The sequence below is a fragment of the Mauremys mutica genome, chromosome 2 (assembly GCF_020497125.1).
Source record: "Mauremys mutica isolate MM-2020 ecotype Southern chromosome 2, ASM2049712v1, whole genome shotgun sequence".
In the NCBI taxonomy this organism is placed as follows: domain Eukaryota; kingdom Metazoa; phylum Chordata; order Testudines; family Geoemydidae; genus Mauremys; species Mauremys mutica.
In genome coordinates, this window is record NC_059073.1 from 76462939 (window position 1) to 76486747 (window position 23809).

Genomic DNA, 23809 nt, shown 5'->3' on the forward strand with positions numbered 1-23809 from the left:
ATGTAATGTAGTATGCAAGTAGCTGCATAATCATTAGTTTTCTTACAGACACCAAATCATATGAGAGAGCAACATAATGAAATCATTTGGCATTAGGGTGACCAGATATCCTGATTTTATAGGGACAGTCCCGATATTCATGGCTTTTTCTTATGTAGGTGCCTATTACCCCCAACCCCTGTACCGATTTTTCACATTTTCTATCTGGTCACGCTATTTGGCATAGAAGTTGCAGCCAATGTCACTGATCACAGGACTTGTTCCTAATGGTGGCACTATTGTATATACCCTTGGGGAACTCAATAAGAGCAGTGTTGTATCAGTGACTTCACTGCAGATTCTTGTTTGCTGAATCATTTCTGAGGCAAATAATTTGGGTGTAAAAGAAGCTTTTCGTTTTGCTGGGTCTCATAAAATTGCAAACCAGTGACAACCTATTTTGATTGTGTCCCTTTGTTTAGGTATATCATCTCTATATAAAATATAGAGCTATACAGAGATAAAAAATATATATAAAATCTATAATAAAAAGTTTACCTGGAGTTTATTGGTAGGATAGACAAGAAATTTAATTACCATCAATTTGGTCTAGCATGTGCCTGTACATGTTGGTTATTTCACATTTTTTTATTCAACTATGTTTTGATGGTAAAATAGTTTCAAAGCTATACATATGTGAAGCAGAAATGGATTATTTGTTAATATTTCTGTGGAAACTACTCACAGAGATTAGTGAAGAAAACTACTCACATGTGGTTTCTTGTACCTTCCTCTGAAATACACCTCTACCTCAACATAACGCTGTCCTTGGGAGCCAAAAAATCTTACCGTGTTATAGTTGAAACCGTGTTATATTGAACTTGCTTTGATCCACCGGAGTGCGCAGCCCCCCTTCCCCCTCCCAGAGCACTGCTTTACCATATTATATCCAAATTTGTGTTACATCAGGTGGCGTTATATTGAGGTAGCGGTGTAGTACCTGCCCTTGTTGGACAGGATACTAAATTAGATGGACACCACTGTTCTGATCCAGTATGACAATTCCCATTTTCCTAAGATATCTTTAATTTGATTTTATATTGCCTGTGTTCTTTGTGGCAATGTAAATAAGTACATATTTTACTGAAATTAGAAGTCATGATTCTTTTCTGCTATTAAAGCGTGGTCAGCTGAAAAATGTGATGAATGTACTTGAATTGTACAAAGTCATACTGAGAGGCCAGCAAAGTAGGCATTTAGCCACTCAACTTTGTGGTGCTGTACATAGGAATATAGGAATTGCCATACTGGATCAGAACCAAGGTCATCAAGTCTAGTATCCTGTCTCTGTCAGTGGCCAACACCAGATGTAAGAACCCTGCAGTAGGCAGATGTGGGATAATCTGTCTCCAACAATAAGTTTCATCGTCATCACTGAGACATATTGTACTGAGACTAGTTTAAGTGAGAGGAAGCAATGACCTATATTTCTTAACTGTACAGACAATGTAATCATTAGTTAGTAGTGTATAGTTGTGGCATCAGGGAATAGAGTCGACAACCTTCAACTCCAAAAAGAAACAGACTTCTATCTGGGGAAGTAACTGAGCTGTTGCTCTATTAGTTCAGCCTGCAGAGGAATCTATAAACATGAATAGATTTCATTTAATCTATGACAGATGGCAAAGGTATACTAAGGAGTTCATTGCACTCAGTATTTCTCCCCACCTAATAATTGCCTCAAAAATGATTATGTTAAATATTGTTTTAGAAAAATTGTATGTGACTTAGGCCTTTGATTTGTTAAAAAAATACCTCAGTTGTACTGTTTGTGCTATAGAAAGTGAAACATTGGGCTCAGTTTTTTTTAAAAAAGTTAAAAATAGGCTGCAAATTAAATCATCACCAGCTTTCGAAAGAGCGGTTTAAGGATTGAATAATTTATACTATTAACAAGCTTCTTTTCTGCTCTGAAATTGCTCTACCTCAGAGAAGTCTTCATCTTTCCTCCCTCATTAGCAAAGAAGTGGTCACGGGCAACCTTCTGCACTCTAATTTCTCTGTCAGTGGCAGAACACTTTTGGAGCTGGGTTTCCAAAACTCATCCTTCCATCAGCAGTGACGCATCATTGTTGCATCCATCCTTCCTTCCTTCTGTGGGAAATTAGTGGTGAATCCTGGCCCCAGTGAAGTCAGTGGCCAATGGGGACAGGATTTCATTCCAGGGTGACTAGTGTTTGTGTTAGATGATGATGATGATGAGGCACCATGCCCTACCATATAAGATTTTATATCCCTTCTTATTTTAAAAGAAAATCTTATTTAATGTAACTGTGGATGTTCTAATTATCCATATAAACATTTTTTTAAATTCTTCTAAGATCTTGTCCTGCTAATAACAAAATCTGTATTGTGAAATTCTATAAGCAGAACATAGTAGAAGATGTGAGTGGAAAAAGCTGAAGGAGGTTATGTATAGTGAAGACTGCTGTCGACATGTGTGCCTTCTCTTCTACCAAAGGGAATATTTGGAGAACAAGTAGTAGCAGCAGTATGAATGAGGGAGGTACAAGAATAAGGAAATACCTCATGCAGTAGTGATATCTGCTGGTGTGAAACTTGTACCATAAATGGTAGGCCAGTAAAATGCTAGGCCAGTAAAATGCTATACGCTCTGTTTACATTTATCTTGAAAGTAGTGCTGTTTTCGAAATGCGTACTGCAAGATCATTATTTTCAACACATCACTTACATAAGAGCAGAATTTTATATACTGTAGCTTAACATTTTTTTACTTTCCTGCAATTATCATATTTAATTATTTCTGTTTCTTGAAATTGTTTATATATATTTAAATTTTGACAGGCCCAAGTCTTCACTGTCTTGCACCTTCTACTGTCATTTATATCTGTGAAAAGCAAACGTAGAGGGAGTGGGGGGATGGGAGAAGTTGGTCTTTCAGTAACTGGCACAAGTTAGAGAAGTCCAGAGGCTGTTGTATCTTGCCACAGCAGTTGAATTAGCCCCATACTATTCTCAGGATGGGGCACGGGAGGTTGAGGAAAAGCCACATTTCGTCCTCTGCCTCATCAAGTGCATTTAACATAGCTTAGGTGTACCTGAGAATCTGGCCCAAGATTTTCAATAATTGTTATTCTTTTTTGCCTTAGCTGTGATGCATTGGGTCCAGCGCATGCTGGGAAAACCTGTTTTTCTTAAACCACATTTAAGAAAAAGATCTGGCCAATGATAGCAGCTAGTACTCCTGAATGTTACACCCTATTGGTGAAGTGGAAAATGTTCCAACTTTGAGTTTAAAATGGATAAAACTGGTGGTTTTCTTCCCACTCTCTTTATAGTTTTATCCTGCTTGTAATTAGTTTTATTTCATACTGTAGATTATTTTTATGTCTTTCTTTGACTAATTTTATTCATTTTATTAAAACCTTCAAGTGTTTTATAACCTTCGTATAAGGTCCCCTGTAGTTGTTAGTTGGCTCCTTCCCTTCCTGTGTTGGAACAACTATTATACTCGTTAATAATTTACTACAACCATCATTATCGTCATCATGTTCCTATTACACCTCTGGCGTTTAGGGCATTGACGAAGCTCCTCCACTCTTGTCTCTTTCTGGCAAGTCTTTCAATGGTTTCCCAGCTGTGTCCCAGGTTTTTCAGGTCAGCTTCCACAGATCTTTGCCATTTTGGGAGGCCTCGTTTTTGCTTGCCTTCAGGTGTTCATCTTATTGCTACTCTGGTGATGGAATCAGTTTCCATCCAAAGCACATGACCGATCCATCTCCAATGCCTCCCGGCAATGATGGTGCTCAGATCCTCTTGGCTGCACTGTGTCAATAGATCTTGGGTTTGAGATTGTTCTGGGCCAAAAGATAAGGAGGATTTTTCTGAGGCAGGTTGTATGGAAGGAAGACAGTTTGGACATGTCATACTTTCTCATTCCCCAGCATTCTGAACTATAAAGTAGTGTTGAAAGTACGCAGCCCTGATAAATCTTGAGTTTGGTTTTGGTGTTGTGTTTCAATGATTTCCACACTATATTTAAGCTCCTGCAGGTATCCCTATTTACTACAATGCCAGACTTCTAATTCCACATAAAATATCAGAGGGTTCATGCAACCCTGTCTTCTGTGTATTTCAGCCTAATCCATGATTACCACCTGATATACAGCTGCTTTAAACTATTAGTTTTTCTGAGAAATAGGCTTGCCAGTCATTCAATTCCTAATAATCCCATTTCTTTCCTTTCATAAAAATGAACTATTAAGTACAAAGTTGAGTTGAAACATTCATACTTTATTTGAACAATCTTATATTACTTATGCTTAAATTCTCTCTCTCTCTCTCTGGAATATTTCAATAAACAACACTCCCAGTTCTGTCTCTACTGGCTTTCTCACCCTGGGGTGAGTTACAGCCTGTCTGTACCTTAATCTCATGTTATGTAAAAAGGAAATAATAGTGCTGACCTAACTCTTAGGAGTATTGTGATAGTTAATTATAAAGTGACTCCCAGGCCAAAATGCAAAGTGTTGTTAAGGATTTATAGCTGCCAGAGGCGGCTCTAGACATTTCGCCGCCCCAAGCAGGGCGGCATGCCGCAGGGGGCTCTCTGCCGGTCGCTGGGAGGGCGGCAGGCGGCTCCTGCGGAGGGTCCATTGGTCCCGCGGTCGGTCCACCGGAGCCGCCTGCCACCCTCCCGGCGACCGGCAGAGCGCCCCCCGCGGCATGCCGCCCCAAGCAAGCGCTTGGCGTGCTGGGGCCTGGAGCCGCCCCTGATAGCTGCTTATATGTAAATCTTTTAAAAATCTGTTTCTTTGTTGCTGTTGCTCCTTTTTGGCCTGAGCAGTTGGCCAATATTTGGGGCCTTATTGGGTTATTTATGTTAGAAGGAGAAACTGGTGAAAGAGTCAAGTATTTCTCTGGTGGAAGCCTGTTTATTTACAAAGAATGCTCACAAAGCCCTGTTTCACTCAGCACACCAGGAACAAATAACAGTAGTCTGTTTCCTTATTCAAAAATCCAAAATTGCCTTTCCAGTGAGTACTGTGTCCAAAAGAAGTTCTCTCAGCTTCCTCCCAGTCTACATTCATGACTTTTCTTACACTCTGTGGCTTTTTACCTCTCACACACAAACACACACAGTTATAACCAATCAGTGCTGCAACCCCCGCATTTGCAATCAGTTCCAAGGTAAACCCCTCAGTCCATATGACTTCACTTCTGCTCAGGCTTTAGCATGCTGACTAGTGCCTGGGGCAGTGGCTTCAGTTGTTTCAGCTATCGCTGCACAAAGAGATATCTAATTTCTCCTTCCATTTAGCCTGAATGAAAGGTGGTTAATATGCCCGTCGATTTTTTCCAGGTCTGTGATTGATCTACATATCAAAGACACGCTAGAGGGCAACCATTAACACCTTCCAATGTAATATTAAGATCCAAAACTGTAGGATTTACAATACTATTTTAAAATCCAAGGATGCTATATGCTCTTGCCCTTGGAGACCTTCATTTTTGGAGCCCACTTAGGGTCGGTTGGCAGCTGGGCTCTCCCCCTCCACTCCAGTCTGCTTGTGCCATGCCCAGCACAGTTCATACATTCCAGGGCCAGGAGGGACCACTGCGATTATCTAGTCTGACCTGCTGTATAACACTGGCCATAGATGTTCCCCAAAATAATTCCTAGAGCAGATCTTATAGAAAAACATCCAGGCTTGATTTTAAAATTGCTAGGTATGGTGAATCCACCATGGCCCATGGTAAATTGTTCCAATGGTTAATTACAGTAGAACCTCAAAGATACAAACACCAGAGTTAAGGACTTACTGGACAACCAGACACCCTCTGGAACCGGAAGTCCTCAGTCAGCCAGCAGCACAGACAAAATTTTAAAAAAGCAAATACTGTACTGCCTTAGGGCTTTAGCTCTGAGGCTCATGGCTTCAGCCAAGGGGGGTTGAGGCTGCAGCCGTGGGAGGAGGAGGCGGGGTCAGGGCTCTGGGAGGGAGGGAGGGAGGAGAGGGGCTTCTGACCCTTGGGAGCACTGGGGCTAAGGGCTTTAGACTGGCGCGCGGGGGGGGGAGGGGGGGAGTGCTGGGGCTCAGGGATTCAGCCCTGCAGCTGCACTCCTGGCTTCAGCCCCAATAGGGGGTGCCAGGGCTTGGGGATTTAGCTATGAGGGGAGCTCTGGTTTCAGCCCCAGCACTCTCCTCATAGTTAAAGCCCTGAGCCCTGCCTCCCCACCCACCAAAGCTGGGAGTGGAGCCATGGGGAGCCTCGGCATCCCGCATAGGACTAAAGCCAGGAACGGAACTGCGGGGCTGAAGCCACGTGCCCTGGTGCCCAGTGCAAGGCTGAAACCAAGAGCAGAGCTGAAGCCCCAAACCAAGCACTCTCCCCAGGTCTAAAGAGCTGAGCCCCAGTGCTCCTGTAGGGCAGCAGCCCTGAGCCCCCAGCCCAGAGCCCTGGTGCCCCAAAAGTCAGAAGCCCCCCCACCACGGCTGCAGCCCCAAGCCCCGATGTGGCTGAAGTCCATAACCTCTTCTTCATAGTTATGGAACATTTCAGAGTTATGAACAACCTCCATTCCTGAGATGTACGTAACTCTGAGGTTCTACTGTACACTTATTTTGTTTAAAATGTATGCCTTATTTCCAGTCTGAATTTGTCTAGCTTCAACTTCAGGCCACTGGATCATTTTATACCTTTCTCTCCTTGTTTGAAGAGCTCATTATTAAATATTTGTTCCCCCATAGGTATTTATAGATTGGAATCAGATCACCCCATAACCTTCTCTTTGTTAAGCTCCATAGGTTGATTTCCTAAAGTCTATCACTATAAGGCGTTTTCTAATCCTTTAATCATTCTTGAAGTTCATTCTCTCTCGCTCTCATTCTTATTTACTTGGTTTTTTTGCTCCCTTTCTCCGATTGATAGCATTCTCTTCTCTCTGCATTCCTTCAGTTCAGCAAAAGGCTGCATACTACTCTAAGCCATTCCTGGCTAAACTGCAAGATCAGAGAGAAGAGAAGCATGGGCTGACAGGCTGCTTCCTGAGTCTGCAGTCATGTATATGTCTACTACTGGGGGAATTTCTGTGCCACTGCACGTGCGCATATTTTTAATTTTTTGCGCAGAAAAAAGCTTCTGCCAGAAAGTTGCTGCAGTCCTGCCTTTTTCCCAGCAGAGGAAGCTGTGGCGATAGAACAAAGCAGCAGCTCCCTGCAGCTAGGGAAGAGAAAGAGCGTGCCTTCTTCACAGTGCCTGTCAGGGGCTATAGAGAGACAAACAGTGTGGGGTTGCTAGAGGGTCAGACAAGGGCTCATAAGGGCTAGTGGGGGAGAACAGACTGCGGCAGGGGCTGATTGGGAGTGGAGGCGCAGGGCCATGGGAGAGGGAGGGAGGTGCAGGGCCATGTGGTGATGGGGGATGGGGTGCAGGGCCACATAGGGACAGGGGGTGGCTGAGTGGGGGCACAGAGACACATGGGGACAGGGGGAGAGGGTGCAGGGCCAGATGGGGGAGTGGGTGTCTGAGTGGGGGTGGAGGGACACATGTGGACAGGGGCAGATGTACCTGACTGAATGGGAGAGGCTAGGGGTCAGCCAGAGTCTGCATGGGGAAAGCTTCCTAACAATCCCTCCCTACCCCCCACCCCCAAAAACCTGTTCCATACTTTTCCCACCCACACCCAACAACCCTCCAAGTTCACACCTGGGCTCCTTTCCAGAAATTACTTCCCTCTCCCTCAGCTCCTCCGTTTCCACAGACCCCCCAAGCTTTTGCACCGCTTCTGAGGTGTGTGGGAAATATGGTTGCGTATTGTAGTTTAAATGAATTATTACTTGGAATTCTGTATTAATAGGTCTAGTAAGGAGTCTATTTGTCAAAAAACATTTCCTGAATCTTTTTTGTTGTCTGTATTGTTACAGACATACTTGCTGATAGGTATTTTGAAATAAATACCCAAAACTAATTGCAACTGGTATGATTATAGTGCGTTATTTTGACAAATATGCAGAATTTTTCAGAATTTGAAAATATTGTGCATAGAATTTTAATTTTTTTGATGCAGAATTCCCCCAGGAGTAGTAATATGTGAATTACTCCGATGTTTAGCTCTATTAGGAGCCCTTCCTAGAGCAGGGAGAAAAGGAGGGCAGCTTTCAAGGAGCTGCCAATGTCTTAAACACAATAGAAGTATATTTGGAATAGGGAGCAGGATGGAACAGCTCATGCTGTTTTCCCCATCCCACTGCCTTTAGCCACTCCCTGTCCCTGATGGGAATCTTTATAGTAGTGTTATTGTTTTATAATAAATTAAATGTTCTTGATAAATCTGGACACCTCTTTGGGGTATCAGTGAAAGAACACCCCAAGTCCTTTTGCAGTCTATTAAGGCTTGTTCCTAAAACCATGGTTATTGCTTTCCTAAAAGAGATATAGCTATGTGTCTTTGGTATTTCCATTAAAATAAATACAATGGCAATACAATTTTGTTTTTTATATATAAGCACTGTTTGGTTTTGTGCAAAGAGCACCCTACCACTATTTTACTTTTGCAACAATAAACATTTATTGGAAGCTGAAAATGGGCCAAATTCTGCTCATAGTTGCCCAGTACAACCCCACAGGCCTGCTCTATCTAGCAGCTTTTACAAAGGTCATTATTGGTGTTATTGGTGTCATGAGGATTTAGTGTTTAAACTGTGAGCCAGTCAGTTTCTTCAGTACCTTCATTTATTTCCTTAGTGTTGTGCTCTAGTGCTCTGTCTAAAGCCTTATTTACACCAGAAAAAAAAACTGGTATTGCTACAGCCACATTTACAGCTGATTTAAACACAGAGGAAGGATAGTTTTGTGGTTAAAGCACAGGGTTTGGAACTCAGATCTCGATTCTAAAAGGACCCAGTCAGAGAGTCTGTGACTTTTGAAAAAGCATATTTTCATAAATGACCTAAGAACATAAGAACGGCCATACCGGGTCAGACCAAAGGTCCATCCAGCCCAGTATCCTATCTACCGACAGTGGCCAATGCCAGGTGCCCCAGAGGGAGTGAACCTAACAGGTAAAGATCAAGTGATCTCTCTCCTGCCATCCATCTCCATCCTCTGACAAACAGAGGCTAGGGACACCATTCCTTACCCATCCTGGCTAATAGCCATTAATGGACTTAACCTCCATGAATTTATCTAGTTCTCTAAGACATTTTCCTCCTACAAAGTTGCATCTAATTTGGGTGTTTTAATATTCAGGTGCTTAACTCCAGAGAGCTAAGGCATAATTTTAAGTGGTTCTAAGCATCAAACAACTTCTTTTGACTTCATTGCAGCTGTATATGCTCAGTACCTCTGAAAATATGACCGTACATTTCTAAAGCTGGGCACTCAAAGTTAGAGAGTGCACTTAAGAATGTGGGCTTTTACCTGTCTGACTCATTTTTACTTCAGAAAAATAAGGGATTATAATACTTACCTCCCTCAGCCAAGTAAGTCTAACAATCAAGAAGGGTTCAGAGACCACAATTTAGGAACCTCTGTTTTACTGAATAGTTTGGTCTCCTAAAGAGCCAGGAGCAATAAACTTATGGTCTTGAAGGCTCTGAGTATTTTCTTTGGAACATAGCCGCAGCTGCTTTTTCCCTTGAAAGAAGAATGTCTGAATCCCTCTCCCAGCACCATCCAGTTTATACATGTGGTTTTTTCAGTTTAACTAAAACAGATTAGCAAATAAAAAAGAGCAGGTCTCTATTCTAGTTCTCCACATCTTCCTGAACATTCCCCCACTTTTCAAAAGTCCACAGTTCATCCAAGAACAGGGGAACCCTTTCTCCCTTCCAATGTACTGTAAGTGACCCTGTCATATACTGTAAACTGTTCTTGAAAAGTCTGCATGTGATGTGACAGAATATTGCTGCACAGGGCCGGCTTTAGGCACTGCGGGGTCTGATTCAAAAGAGCTGCCACCGAAGACAGTGGTGGGACTTTGGTGGCAGCTCGATTAGCTGCCGGTGCCTTCGTTGGCACATCGGCGGAGAGTCCTTCTGCCGCGGCAGTGATCGAGCTGCTGCCGAAGACAGCGATGGGACTTCGGCGGCAGCTCTATTGGCTGCCGGTGCCTTCGGCGGCACATTGGCGGACGGTCCTTAGGGGCGCGGGTCCCGATTTGGGGGAATAGAGTGATTCGCCCTAAAGCTGGCCCTGTTGCTGCAGTCCACAATGTTTTACCAAAAATAATGACACTCACCCCTGGAGTTATCATCAAGGCTTGATGACTTCACCAAAAAACAAAAAAAAATACCTTTCTTACGCAAAGCAGTTTAACTGCTTTCATTTTCTGGCAAGTGTTGATTTTGTTTCACTGTTTTTAGGTATATTAAAGATCCATATTTACAATGAAGATCAATATAAATATTTCTAGAAAATGAGCTGACATGGGTTTTCTCCTTGGGATCAGGTAGATATTCTGGAGAGTTTCTGAGTACTTTGGCCACAAAGCTGTATTTTACTGTTATTTAATAGATATTTTAGTATTTTAATGTTATGGTGTGCTTAAGGGAAAAAGAGAGGGTGGATGAGGAGGAAAGAGCAAGATTGAAGGTTAGGTGGTACTACCTCTTTTTACCCTGACTGTTCTTGTTTCAATATGACTGAATTTGTCGAATTTGGCTCCACTCCCAGCTTTGGTATGATATTAGAGATTTCTCATTACTTATGCTGGCAAACTACAGTATCTTGGGCTTCTTAGTGATGATATCAGACATCTCTTAAAGCTGTAGGTTTTGCCCCAAAGAAAAATAATCACAATACATCCGGGAGGAGCAATATAAAACAAGGTTATTTAAATAACTGAAATAATGATCAGTCACTTGATTTAAAAAGAAGAATAATTTATTTAAACTAGTGAAGGATGTGTAAAACTAATTTGCAGATTTGGGCAATTGCAATTTCAGATTAAAATTTACAATGAATGAAATTATAAATGTGGGTTTTTAAAAAATATTATGATTAGTCAGGTATCTTATTTGAATTTTACAAAATTGCCATCAGCAAAAAACAAAATATTGCAAATTAAGACCCAGATTCTATACATGCTTAAGCAGGTAATTTTACTCACATAAATAGTACCATTGACTTTAATTGAACTATCAAGATGCCTACAGTTAAGCATGGGCATAAGTGTTTGCGGTATCACGGGCTAAAATTTGTTTTTATTAAAAACGTATCTCTAAGTAGCATAAAAGCTTGGACACTTCAAAACAAAATTGCATCATTGTTAATAACAAAGTTATTTAGCCTTTGGATACATTCACTTTAATGCAAATATTTTTATATACACAGGCCAACATTTTCAAAAATAGGAGCCTGAAGTTGGGCACTTACATTCATAATTGAGGTCTTAAGGGTGGGATTTTCAAAAGCACCAAGGGGCAGATCTTCAGAACTATTTAGGCACCTAACTGCCATTGAAATCTTCCTCTGAAAATGAAAGGCAATGAGGCTTGGAATGGCAGGGGTGCAGGGAGGGACAGAGGGAAACTTTAGGACTCTTCATGCTTACATGAAGTCTCAGTAGTTCAAATATATACGAACTGACTATTCCATTTGCCATAGGGAATATCACACCTCACCCACCCACACAATATATACGCACCCCCCCCCTCCACAATATATACCACATGATTAATCCATTTGCCATACGCAGGGGCGGCTCTAGACATTTCGCCGCCCAAGCAGGGCGGCATGCTGCGGAAGGCGCTCTGCCTGTCGCTGGTCCCACGGCTCCGGTGGACCTCCTGCAGGCGTGCCTGCGGAGGGTCTGCTGGTCCCGCGGCTCCACCGAAGCCGCGCGGGACCAGCGGACCCTCCGCAGGCACACCTGCGGGAGGTCCACCAGAGTCGCCTGCCGCCCTCCCGGCGACCAGCAGAGCGCCCCCCGCCGCATGCCGCCCCAAGCACGCGCTTGGCGTCCTGCGGTCTGGAGCCACCCCTGGCCATACGGGGTATATGGCTTGATGTACACATCAATCTGAATATTCATACAAGCACAAACATGCACTGTTCCAAATGTCTGTTATTTAGTAGCAAGCATCATCATAAAAAAAAATCAATCAGTGCAGTTAAGGTTTGGATGATACAATATGGAGATAACATGTGCTGATAAAGTACTTTAGCTACAACTGGGAATACTGTACATACAGGCTAGTGGTAAACTCAAACCCATCCTACAAATTAAATTTAGTTTAGGTAATGCATTTTCCTCCTTTTAAAAAAAATAAATGTATATATGCAATCAGAAGAACTCTCAGCGGAACTAGAATTGCCAACTTTCTAATTGTACAAAAGTAAACACCCCTGCCCCGCCCCCTGCCCCACCCTTCCCTGTGTCTCTGCCCCATCCGTTCTCCAAGGCCCCCCCCTGCTCGCTTCAGCCCCTCCTCCCTCCATTGTTTGCTCTCCCACTTGGTCACTCGCTTTCACCAGGCTGGGGCAGGGGGGTGAGGGCTCTGCCTGGGGATGTGGGCTCTGGGATGGGTCTGGGGATGAGGGGTTTGGGGTGTGGGAGAGGGCTCTGGCTGGGGGTGCAGGCTCTGGAGTTGGGCTGGAGATGAGAAGTTTTGGGTGCAGGAGGGGGCTCAGGGCTGGGGCAGGGAGTTGGAATGCGGGGGGGGGTATGGACTCTGGGCTGGGGGCGTGGGCTCCAGGTGGGGCCATAAATGAGGGGTTCAGGGTGCGGGAGAGGGCTCCAGGCTGGGGCATGGAGTTGGGGTGTGAGAGAGGCGTGAGGACTCCAGCTGGGGGTGTGGGCTCTGGGGTGGGGGCTGGGGATGAGGGGTTTGGGATGCAGGAGGGGGCTCTGGGCTAGGGACAAGGATTGGGGTGTGTGGGGGGGTGTGAGGGCTCCAGCTGGGGGTGCGGGCTCTGGGGTGGGGTCAGGGATGAGGGGTTTGGGGTGCAGGAGGGGGCTCAGGGCTAGGGCAGAGTGTTGGGGGGGTGCAGGCTCTGTGAGGGAGTTTGGGTGCAGGAGGAGACTCCGGGCTCTGGCAGGGGTCTGGGAGTGGGTGTGGGGTCACTGTGGCGCTTACTGCAGCTCCCAGGAAGCAGCTGCCAGGTCCCGGCTGCCTCTAGGTGAATGGGCAGCCAGGGAGGCTCTGTGTGCTGCCCTCGTGCCCACGACCAATAGGAGCAGCGGAGCTGGGATTAGGAGTGGGGGCAGCGTGTGGAGCCTCCCTGGCCGCCCATGCCCCTAGGGACCCACGGACCTGGCAGCTGCTTCTGGGAGCCACACGGAGCCAGGGCAGGCAGGGAGCCTGCCTCAGCCCTGGCCCATTGCTGCGCCGCCGACAAGACTTTTAACAGCCTGGTTGGTGGTGCTTACTGCAGCTGCCAGGGTCCCTTTTTGACCAGGTGTTCTGGTTGAAACCCTAAGCATAACAGTGTCATCTTGGAAATAACATGGTTGACAAAATCAGCAGAAAGGCTACAGGAAGAGCTTCTTTAATTATTTAGAGCAAATACAATAATTTTAATTTAGCTAAACTATACATTTTATAATTTTACACAAAAATGTCATTTTCTGCCCATCTCTCACCAATATTTACTAGCAAATGACTGATATATAATAGCATATAACTAAAATCTAATGATTTTTACAGAATCTACCACATGTACTTGTATAGTATGAAATATTATAAATAGTTGAAACTGAATTACACATAAGAAAATAAATGAGCAAATCAGGTTTGGTGATAGTTATCATCCTTGGTTTTTTTAACCTGTGTATTGCAAATTCACAACATTCAATAATCATCAGTAGGCCTACAAGGCATTAATGTTTTTCTTTTAAAGGTATATTTACAGGCAATTATACAAGTAAATATACATATAAAATTACACACACAAAAACTATGTTAAAAGAACATTATTAATGTTGCAAAGTCAAGCATTTAAAAGTTAGGAAATTCCAGAATTAAGGTTTCCCAGCAACCCTAGTTCTGCCCTCTTGTGCATGTGCATTATGATAGTCTTTAATGACAGGATGACATACTATTTTTTCCACAGGACAGCAGCCTGATTTAGTGCACAGGCTGGCCCTGCTCTGGGGATGAATCAGGATTGAGGCTGTCGTCTGTAGGATGAGGCAGGGGATTACAGAAAAAAAAGGGACAGTTAAAGGCAATGAAAAAACAGAAATTCCATCATGTGGAATCATTCGTCCAGATGGGTCACCAGCAGGGTTGGAACCTATAGCTCCACTGTACAGATTCTGGCTCTTGAAATAATAGAGTCAGTTATCATCTATGTGGACCCGCACTAGAGGGGGACGGGATGCACATGGATTTCACAGGGATTTGCGGACAGCAGGGGAGTAGTGAGACTCTGGAATCTTTTGCTCCAAGCTCTGGAAGGGTGGGCACAGACTCTTCTGCTTGTTTCCCTCCAAGCTGTCCCTGTCCCAGTCCTGTCTCTTACCCAACCCCAGTGCTGGTATCAGTCCTCCTTTTTCCTTGCCTTCGCAGCCCTACCCTCCACTCCTTGGGATTTTCATCCTAGTCTCGTTGCCCAGCCAGTCCTCATCTCTCCGTCCAGTCTCTCTCTGTCCAAGCCCCAGTATCCCCCCAACTCTTAGTCTCTCTGTGCCCCCACACCCAATCCCAGTTTCTTTACCCAGATATTCCCAATTCCCCCTTCCTGCTGCAACTTCTTGTCCCCAGTCTCCTTGGCTAGCCAGTCCCAATCTCCTCTCTTCCTCAGCTCTTCACTGATCTCAGTGTCTCTACTCCTTTATGACAGTTGGCAGGGGCGGCTCTAGGAATTGCGCTGCCCCAAGCAGGGCGGCACACCGCAGGGTGCGCTCTGGCGGTTGCCGGTCCCGCGGCCCCGGTGGACCTCCTGCAGATGTGCCTGCGGAGGGTCCGTTGGTCCCGCGGCTCCGGTGGACCTCCAGCAGGCACGCCTGCGGATGCTCCACCGCAGCAGCGGGACCAGCGGACCCTCCGCAGCCATGCCTGCGGGAGGTCCACCGGAGCCACCTGCCGCCCTCCCGCAGCACGCCGCCCCAAGCGCGCGCTTGGCACGCTGGGGTCTGGAGCTGGCCCTGACAGTTGGCTCCCATCTTCCCATTTCCTTCACTGGCTCCCAGTCCCATTCTCCACCACATATGGCTCTCAGTCCCAGCCTCCTCGCTCCCTCAGGCTTCAAGTCTCCTTGCCCAGCCAGTCCATCTCCTCTCCAGATCCCAGTCTCCTTGGCCAACCAGTCCCAGATTTCGCCCTCCAATTCAATCACAGTTTCACATCCCTCTCCAGTTCTAGGCTCACTAGAGTTCTTGGCCCTATCTACTCTTTTCCCTTACCTCTAGTTTGGCTTCCTACCCCCTTCATTCAAGATGGTTTCCTCCTTCATGGCTGCCAGCAAGGGGTGGGGGGGGAGGGTGTCACTGAGAACAGAGGAGAGACAGACTCTTAGTTCTCTGCTGTCAGTGCCAGTGGCTGGTCCCACCCCACTCAGAGTTGCTGAGCACAGTCAATACAGGCTGGCCCCGTAGCCTGGGGATGGAGCATGCTCAGTCATTCTGTGGGGATGGCACATGCACAGACTGCTCATGCATAGGAGCTGTGAAGGAATGGAGCATAATCAGGAATCTTCTGAGATTTTATTTGTTAAAATTGAAGAGGTCTGTTGAGCATGTGCAAACGGCAATTATTCAAAAGCTTATAATTTAGACAGATTTCATAGGGAAGGCAAAAGGCACATCCCTGACACAAAGGCCAACTCCTGCCAAAAGTCAAGTCCCTTCTTCAAAGCATGGGGGCGCCACAGCATTTAATAAAAGAAAAGGTCACCAGAATTTTTAACATGGGCAAAACAATGTATTTTCCTCTAGCCTTTTCTGGCAAATGTTCAAAAATGAAAACACCAGAAGAAGCCTGATGCAGATATCTATCATGAACATTTTCAACCCAAATGGTTAAAGTTTGACAAAGTTATACACAACTGAAAACAGGGTCTTATAATGGGAAGTGTTGGGGAACCTTAATAACAGGCAGGCTACCAGCCCTGCCTATAATACACAGATAAGCATAAAGGTTTCAGGAACAATATTGTTTTGTTCAAGTAAGAACAAAGTACTTGGTGCAGTTTTGTTTAACAGAAGACAGATACTGGATGTAGCATTATTATGGAGACGTATACACACAAGTATTCAATGTTTCACCCAAAGGAAAGCTAACATCTTCACAGAGCCAACAAAGGACCTTTCAGTTTTTAAAGAGTTGTCCGACATCGATAGTATTAGCAACGAAAAACCTGGGATCTGGTAGAGCAGACCCTTACACTAGTGCTGAGTCCCATTTAAGTTAAAGGAACACTGAACAGGTGCAGGGACCTTGGAAATCTTGATGCATGATCTGGTTCTAAGAATATTCTACAAGTTACATAGTCTTGATACTGACCGGTGAAGAAGAAATGACTCATAATGTTAGTTCAGGAACAGATAACAATAATCCAAAGAGAGGACATTTAGGGTAAGATTTCTAAAGATATTTGGGCTCCTAAATCACACTAGTGAAATTTGTTTATTGAAATTAGGTGCTTAGGTGCTTTTGAAAATCCCACTTGACACCTATCTGCAATTTAAGGCACTTTAATACCTTTAAAAATCTGGCCTTTAGGGACATTTTATTTTAATAACCCAAGTCTCTCCTGGAAATGTTTTCTTACAGTGAAATTAGCTCACAGTAATAGCATGGTGAAGTCATGAATGATCACTTTGGCATATGAAAGCTTTCATGGCTGTTTTCTAAAAGAGATGTAAAGGAGAATAATGCTGTAGTTTTCTTCAAATCCCACATTCATGCTAGCAATATACTACTGCTGAGAATACACATTTCAAAGGATGCTACTGAAGACAATTTAACTAAAAAAAGACTTAAAAGGATAGCTAATGCAGTCAATGGGAATTCTATGCATAGAGTGGTTATAGAACTGATCTGTACTAATTTGTCAAAGTGAAATCTTCGTGTGTGTGTGTGTGTGTGTGTATTATATATTTTAATCTAAGTCTCAGGATATTTGTCTTCCATTTGTCTTCCACAAAATCCGTTTGTTATTGGTAAATCAGGTCAGCACATCTTAATTAAATTAAAACTTCATTAGTGGCAATCAGGGTGAAATACATTTACACCAATCAAATTTAGGTTGATTTTTCCTAAATGCTGAAGGCCATATTCTACCCATGGAAAACAGTGTTTTCAATGTCTTGCATTTTTACATGTTTGTTTCTTTGCTCACAGTACAGTGCTGTGGACACAAACCCTTTATCAGTCTATGTTATGCAGCCCCTCTGGAACAGAATTGTAAAGGTAAGAGTCTTATTGTTTATAAAAACGATCCAGTCATAATGTAAGGGTTTGTTTTAAGGTGCAGAAGGTAGATTTAATTTTAAACAATAGATACTGATTTTAAAAAGCTGAAATTAAACCTATAAAAACCGAAATAACAACCCTCGAAACCCCCACAACACAAGAGCTTACTGAATGGATAGATATATTTGAGATGGGTATGTTTAGATTTTTATGTATCTGTTACCAGTGTTGTACCTATTGTTTGTCATCATTATAACAGAAAACATCAGTTGCCATCACATTCCTCATTACTAAATTTTTTGAGACATTGAAAGACATCCTTAGTACAAGTTATTTTTCCTACAGCATATGCTTTCTACCACCAGCATCTCTTTATCTTTCTGTTGTGCAAATGATTACAAACAAGCACTGTCTAATATTCTCCAAAGGGAACTTGTCCAGGGAGCTGGATATTTCTTTAACAAGCTGAAAATAGGAGCAGTTACTATGATCACCAAAAACGTTGGGAGGTACCATCAGTCGGATGCAATGCCACGAGCAGATTTTTCTTTTTTTCTTTAATGAAGCTGCTCACAATTAGATTTACTGCAACTGGGGTAAAACAGTAGCTAATAAGTCTCGTATAAATCTGTACTGTGACATTGCACTATATATGATTTTATGAAAGTATGCTGATGAGTGTGAATATAATGTAACTAAAATATGCTCCATGCAAAAGGTCTCTTGTAAGGTATCATTACAAAGCTTGTAATCTACGGACTGTAGCCACCCTATTTGTATAAATATATCACTCTTGTATCTGAAACTAGAAATATGAAATATAACTCTGAGGGCCTCTTGTAATGCAAAGTGTGGGCCATTAATGGTGGTTTGGAATCTTGATGGCACCCATCAAACAGGACAATTGACTATGGATGGCTCTGTTGGCCGGCAGGCCTTGCTGTGAGTCAGACTGGGAAGAATGAAGGCTTGGGGTCTTACAGTGACATGTGATCATGTCACCTGAACTGGAATCCATCTTTACCTGATGCTTTTCCATTGAGAAGGAGGGGTGGGAACCCACAGGGACAAAGGATTCCCGCCTTATGCAAAAAATATATAAGTGGGTGGAACAGAACAAAAGGGGCAGAAATCATGAGAAATCCCCTAGCTACCACCTGAGCTGGAACAAGGGCTGTACCAGGGGAAAGGATTGTGCCCAGAGCAGAAGGCATCCAGTCTATGAATGAAACTTATTGAAACATCTCTGAGGGTGAGATTTTATCTGTATTCAGTTTTATTACTGTACTAGGCTTAGACTTGCGTGTTTTATTTTATTTTGCTTGGTAATTCACTTTGTTCTGTGTGTTACAACTTGGAACCACTTAAATCCTACTTTCTGTATTTAATAAAATCACTTTCTACTTATTAATTAACCCTTATTAATTAATACAGAGTATGTATTAATACCAGGGGGTGGGGGGAAACAGCTGTGCATATCTCTCTATCAGTGTTATAGAGGATGAACAATTTATGAGTTTACCCTGTATAAGCTTTATACAGGGTAAAACAGATTTATTTGGGGTTTGGACCCCATTGGGAGTTGGACATCTGAGTGTTAAAGACAGGAACACTTCTTAAATTGCTTTCAGCTAAGTCTGCAGCTTTGGGGCACGTGGGTCAGACCCTGGGTCTGTGTTGGAGCACACTGGCATGTCTGGCTCAACAAGACAGGGTGCTGGAGTCCCAAGCTGGCAGGGAAAGCAGGGGCAGAAGTAGTCTTGGCACATCATTTGGCAGCCCCCAGGGGATTTCTGTGATCCAACTTGCCACATGTACATCCATATTCACCTTCAGGAAAATAATGGTATCTATACAGGCATATTAAAGGGGAATTTTTATAGTGGAGCAAACTTGAGAGCAGACATCATATATAGCTAAAGAAATGAATGTATTTGGTTAGTAATTTTTTGCTCGTTCTATGTTTGTTTAACAATACATCCACTACTTATCCCTGATCCAGCAATGAAGTCATAATCCCATAGTTATGGCCTCAGTGTTTTGTCATGAAAATGATTGTGATGTCACAAATTCAGCTCTGTGACTTCACTTCAGGATCAAATCAGAGGAGATTTGCTTCTGTCCCCTATCATGCTATAGAGGGCAATGGTGGAATAGAAAAGCTCCCCTCGCCCATGCTACTCCCTAAAAATACCCAACATAAGGAGAGGAGCAGAGCCTTCATCACGTTTCCCTATGCTCCAAAGCCTTCAGAAGTTCCCCTATACTGGCAACAAATGTTTGTTACTCCATGGATATTCTGGGGCACCGCAAGTTGGAGGGAGAGAATGGGAACTGAGGAACAGCTTCACTCTATGGCCTCCATAGAAAGAAGGTTACATTCTGCAGCCTGTTGCCATGGAGCTTAAAGGGACCCTGTCAAGTTAAAAATCATATAAATATATATTTTTAAATATCTTGGCCTGTCTTCCTAACACCACCGTGGTGTACTAGAATTTTCAAAACTTCATTTACTTTTGACTGATTCTGGTTTTTGTTGACTTTAGACTCCATAGGCTTTAAGACTGGAAGGGACCATCATAATCATTTAGTCCAGTGGTTCTCAAAGCCGGTCCGCCGCTTGTGCAGGGAAAGCCCCTGGTGGCCCAGGCCAGTTTGTTTACCTGCCATGTCCGCAGGTTCGGCCGATCGCGGCTCCCACTGGCCACGGTTCGCCACTCCAGGCCAATGGGGGCTGCGGGAAGCAGCGCGGGCCGCCAGGGGCTTTCCCTGAACAAGCAGCGGACTGGCTTTGAGAACCATTGATTTAGTCTTACTCATCACAGGCTAGAGAACTTCATCCACCCATGCCAGCACTAGGCCCATCTCCTCTGGTTGAGTTACTGAAGTCCTCAGATCTTGATTTAAAGACCTCAAGTTACAGAGAATCCACCATTTACTCTAGTTCAGACTAGCAAGGGACTCAGGCCCCAAGGCAAGAAAACCCCCAGGGTCTCTGCCAATTTGACGTAGGGAGGAAATTCTTTCTTGACCCCAAATATTATGATCAGTTAGACCTGGAGATCTAGACCAGCTAGATACAAGGGAAAGAATTCTCTGCAATAACTCAGAACTCTCCCCATCTAGTGTCCAGTCTCTGGCCACTGGAGGTATTTGCTAGTAGCAGACACAGATGGACCATATGCCATTGTAGACAACCTCATCATACCATCCCCTCCATAGAATTATCAAGCTCAGTTTTGAAGCCAGTTACGTTTTTTGCCTCCACTACTCCCCTTGGAAGGCTGTTCCAGAACTTCACTCCTCTAATGGTTAGAAACCTTCATCTAACTTCAACCTTAACTTGTTGATGGCTAGTTTATATCCATTTGTTCTTGTGCCAACAGTGGCCCTTAACTTAAATAACTCTTCTCCATCTCTGGTATTTATCCCTCTGATGTATTTATAGAAAGTAATCAGATCTCCCCTCAGCCTTCTTTTGGTTAGGCTAAAAATCGACAAGTCAAGCTCCTTAAGTCTGCTCTTGAAAAACTCAGGTAAGACCTATTTAACCTATCTCTATGGGCAATACCTCACCTAATGTGACCTAGGATTGCATTAGCCTTTTTTCATGGCTATACCACAGTAGCAGCGTATAGTCATCCTAGGATCAACCAGGTCTTTCTCCTCATCTGTCGCTTCCAACTGGTAAGTTCCCAGCTTTTGACAAAAGATCTTGTTGTTTGTCCCTAAGTGCATGATCTTGCACTTTGCACTATTAAATTTCATCCTATTTCTAGTACTCCAGATTTCAAGGCAGTCCATATCTTCTTGTATGATATTCTGATCCTCCTCCATATTGGCAATACCTCCCGACTTTGTGTCAGACACAAATTTTATTAGCACACTCCCACTTTTGGGGCCACGGTCATTAATGAAAATGTTAAATAAGACTGATTCCAAGAATGAGTCTACAGGAATTCCACTAGTAACCTCCCTCCAGCATGACAATTCACCTTTCAATATGATTATAGTCTCTCCTTTAACCGGTTCCTTACCCATCTTTTGATCCTCGTATTAATCCCCATCTTCTCCAATTTAATAATTTCTCATATGGAACTGTATCAAATGCTTTACTGAAATCCAGATAGATTAGATGTACTGCATTTCCTTTGTTTGGAAAAATCTATTATCTTCTCAAAGAAAGAGATCAGGTTAGTTTGGCAAGATCTACCTTTTGTAAAACCATGTTGTATCTTATTCCTAATTATCCTGTCTTTAATTAGTCTCTCTTTCAAAATTTGTTCTAAGACCTTGCATACAACTGAGGTCAACCTAATGGGCCTGTAGTTTGCCAGATCACTTTTTAAAAAAAGCTTTCTTAAATATAGGTACTATATTTGCTGTTTTCCAGTCATAAGGTACAACCCCCCGAATTTATGGATTCATTAAAAATTCTTGCCTTTGGGCTTGCCATTTCACATGCCATCTTTCTGTTAACTCCTGTAGAGGACGTGGGAATGCACAGCCAAAATGGGGGATCTAGTATGTAGTAGAAATTTCAGTAGAGTCCATTAGGATTGTTTGACCGGTTTCTGGTTGTTTCTACAGGAGCCAAGCCACAGAACCAGTAGACCAATAGACTTTTTGCTCTGTTCCAAAACTCAGTTGGCCAACTAGGACTAGTGAGAACCGGATGAATATTTTAGACTAGAATTTCCAGTAGAGCAGTATGGCTGTTTGTCTCTGAGTACTCAGAATAGCTTTAACTGCAGCTCCTGTCACTCAGCCCTACAAAATTTTACTCACTTGCTCACAAAGGGAGTAATTTTTTTTCTAACAGTAAGTCAAATTGTATCATAATGGTAAGGGTAAGTGAATAGATATTATCCTTAGTTGGGAAATTTTGCAAACCACCTTTATTTATTCAGATTATTTATTTTTGTGTTTTGTATCCATAGTAAATACAAGAACTAGGCTATAAGCAATAATCTAGCAAATAATACTGAACCTACATCTCACAGTATGACATTTGACTTTGATGTGAGAAAGGTACATCACAGTAGAGAGATGAATGAGAGTTTTAGGAATGTTATTAGAAATTTTAAAAATTGCTTGAAATTTGTTTATTAAAAATTGGGTAATAGAAACATGCCCTTAGAGGATTGAGAAATCTCTTTCCTTTTGGTTCAGCTATCCTATACAATTTGCCATATTTACATACATGCATATACACAAAATATGAATAAATTCTGTATGTTTTTTTAATCCATGAAGCCAAAGAAACCCCACTGCACTATATTTCCTCTCTTCCTTGTGCCCTAGAGCAGTTTAAAAAACCAACCAACCAACCAAAAGAAGTCTTGCAGAGCCAGTCAAGTAAAGGACAAAGTGTGATGGTCTATAAAAAATGTATTAATAAGGATACTTAGGAATTAGGTCTCGCTTTTCATGTGTCAGTTTAACCCTATTTATGGCACATGTATCTGTGTATTCCAGAACAGAAAGGAAAGCATCCACTTGTCAGCTTATCCTGCGTTAATGCACATATGTTTACTGCATTATGAGAGACATGAGGAGAATCCAGCACTGAAGGAGAGACAAGTATAGAGCAAGACAGACACATTCATATCCCAAGAAGAGAAAGAAAACTACCTTATGCTGAGCAAAATGCTTAGCTGGTTTAAGCATTTATCTGAATATTAGCAGAGCAGCCAAGATATCCATGTAGGTAGGAGATTCATTTGGGAATTCTGAGCATTACTAGCTGGTGAGTGCATCTTTCTTAGGTACAGTATCATGTCTGATAGTATCACTGTATGTTACTTTCATTTATTACACATTTTTTGGATGTCATAAACATTCTTGGTTAGATATCTATTCACTTTCCACTGATTATCACGAACAAACAGAAAGTGGAGGAAGACTGGCTTTATGCCATGATTTTACAATGTGCTAGCAGCATTTCTGTTATGCATGCATCCATTGTAGACCATTCTCATAATGAGATAGCATATGAAGAGGAGCCAAACTACAGCATATGCATGCAAGCCATCTTTATACCTTGAGGGAGGACTATGTGCAGAACATTTATATCCCAAGGGAGCAGAAAGACTTTTTGCTTCAGGGAGTTCATTTTATAAGGGGAACCTGCCCTATAAAGTCATGCTGTTTTGTGGGTGTGTCACATCTGAAAGTGTTTATTTATAAAAAAGAAGGGGTTGCAGAATTACTGCCTGTAGAATTACTTATTACAGTGTGGGAGTGGAGTCCTTTGGAAGATTGTCACAGTGCTGCCTGGCTGCTGAGTTACCACACTGTGGTAACTGCAGTCTTCTTGCTTTTCTAGTGTCTAAAAGCATGAGAAACTTTCAGTGTAGTGCTTGAGAGAACAAGGACTATAATTAAAAATGTATAATGCATGAAATAAAACATTTCTAAACTACATTATTTATAAAAAATGTCAC

At 42.9% G+C, this 23809-nt stretch overlaps 1 pseudogene; it reads left to right on the plus strand.

Moving 5' to 3' along the window:
• Positions 1-23809, plus strand: part of LOC123363183 — an 83575-nt pseudogene that overhangs the window by 8444 nt on the left and 51322 nt on the right.